Source organism: Cryptomeria japonica, unplaced genomic scaffold (genome assembly GCF_030272615.1).
Source record: "Cryptomeria japonica unplaced genomic scaffold, Sugi_1.0 HiC_scaffold_1537, whole genome shotgun sequence".
NCBI classification, from domain to species: Eukaryota; Viridiplantae; Streptophyta; class Pinopsida; order Cupressales; family Cupressaceae; genus Cryptomeria; species Cryptomeria japonica.
The window spans coordinates 28473-30707 of NW_026729920.1; the positions used below are offsets into that span (position 1 = coordinate 28473).

Below are 2235 nucleotides of genomic sequence, written 5' to 3' on the forward strand. Positions count from 1 at the left end.
TGGGCGCCATGGTGCGCACCTTTCGTGCGCTCCAAGGTGCGCACGAAGTCGGAGCTCGGTTTGCCCCGGGTGCGCACCTTGGTGGGCGCCATGGTGCACTCCGAGGTGCCCAAGATTGGTGCGCACCAAGGAGCGCTCCGAAGTGCGCTCCAAGGTGCGCGCGAAGTCGAAAGTTGGGTTAATTGTCCGGTTTGCCTCGGGTGCGCACCTTGCGTGCACCTTCGCCAGGGTGGGCGCCTTGGTGCGCACACCTTGGCTGGGCTGCGCACACCTTGGCACCCGCGTTTCCTTCATTTTAAATTTTTTTTTTTTACAATCTCTCAAGTGGGAAATTCTATAATCTCAACTTTTTTTGCCTTTTCAGGAAACTTTTGAATGGAGCGCATCATTGGTGCGCTCCGAAGTGTGCTCCAAAGCTCTCTCCAGCTGCGTGCACCTGCCCCGGCCGCGCACCCGGCCCCGCCCAGCTTCGCTCACCTGTCCCGGGCGTCTGGTGCGGAACCTTAGAGTAAGAAACATCACCGTGCACCTTGGCCAACGTGCGCGACTCGACCGAGCGCGCACTGGCCGAGGTGCACACCGATTTCACCTGGGTGCGCGCGCAGCACCTCGGGCGCACCGGGGTGCGCGCACAACGCCCGGGTTGCACCGTGGCCTGTGTGCTCGGGGCGCCTCGGGTGCGCGCTCGGTGTCGCCCCCGCGCGCGCGGTAGTGCGGGCAGCGCACCCCGGCCCGGCCCGGCCCCGACGAGAACGCAAACGGGCAAAAGGTTTATTCAAATAGCATTGCGACGCCCGGCGAAAAACTAAAAAAGGGTGCAACACCGGGACTTCCCGGGAGGTCACCCATCCCAGTACTACTCCGGCCCAAGCGCGCTTAACTGCGGAGTTCTGATGGGATCCGGTGCACTAACGCTGGTATGATCGCACCCGTTATGAGCTTGTCGCAGTGTGTACTTAGCAAACCGCGACCCACGTGCGAATCCACCCCGGCCACCCACCCCCGTCGAGGTGCACACCCTCCCTCGCGAAGTGCGCCCCGTTCGCCAAGTGTGAGCCCTGCCCGGGTGCGCGCACCTTGCTAGGGCGTCGGGTGTGCACCCGGCCCGGCCTACGTGCGTGCACCTGGAGGGGGCGTCGTGTGCGTGCAGTGTCCCGTCTGCAACGCGGTGCCCACACACCACCTCGGGCGCAACGACCTGCGCTCACATGTGGGCCGAGTGCACCTTGGTGCATGTTCGGGGCGCCTCGGGTGCACGCTCGATCTTGCCCCGGTGCACCAAGGCGCTCGGTTTGCCCCGGGTGCGCACTTGGTGCAAGGTGGGCACCCAAAATAGGGATCAAGCACCAAAACACAAGTTTCGGGATGCAAAATGGGACCCAAGGACCACAAATGCGTTCCAAGACCCATGATGGGTCCACGAGAACAAAAATGTGTTCCGAGACTTAATAAACAAATATTGGGTTTTAGGAGAAGAAACATGCTCTGATGCCCAAAACGAGAATCGACCCCGAAAAGGCCACAGGCCAAAAGTGGGATGCGAGACAAAAAAAAATGGGACCCGAGGACCAAAATTGGGTTCCCAGGTCGAAGACAGGGCAACCGGACAAGAAACGACCTCTAAGGCTCGAAATGAGTCCCGACGACTAAAACTTGACAAGAAGCACCCATCAGGCACCCAACTCGACACCCATGGGATGCCGACCCACCCGGGCTTCCACCTAGCACACCTTGGCACCCACCCACCCTCGCACCCAACCTCGCACCCAACTTAGCACCTTTGAACCCACATTGGCACTCACCCTGACCCTGGCACCTTGGAACCCACATTGGCACTCACCTTGACCCTGGCACCCACCTTTGCACTCACCTTGGGACCCACCCTGGCTCCCACCTCGGCACCCACCCAGACACCCACCTTGGTTCCTTGGCACCCACCTTGGATCCTTGGCACCCACCCCGACACCCACCTTGGCACGCAACTTGGCTACTTGCCACCCACCTTGGCTCCTTGACGCCCACCCCGACAACCACCCCGTGACCTACCCTGGCTAGGGTTGGTGCACACCCACCCTGGTGCCCACCTTGGCACCCACCCTATGACCCACCTTGGCACGCACCTTAGTACCCACCCCGTTACCCACCCTAGGACCCACCCCGTGACCCACCTTGGCCAGGGTGGGTGCCTTGGTGCGCACAACTTGCCTGGGCTGCACACCAGGGCGGGCTCAAGAT

The 2235-nt window shown here is 61.7% G+C and overlaps 1 non-coding gene across 1 annotated transcript; it reads right to left on the reverse strand.

Annotated features, from left to right (window-relative positions):
- Positions 1-812: 812 nt before the first annotated feature.
- LOC131873347 (5S ribosomal RNA) lies at positions 813-931 on the reverse strand. Its single transcript, XR_009371322.1, has one exon. It is a non-coding gene; the product is annotated as a 5S ribosomal RNA (ribosomal RNA).
- Between the last annotated feature and the right edge of the window lie 1304 nt (positions 932-2235).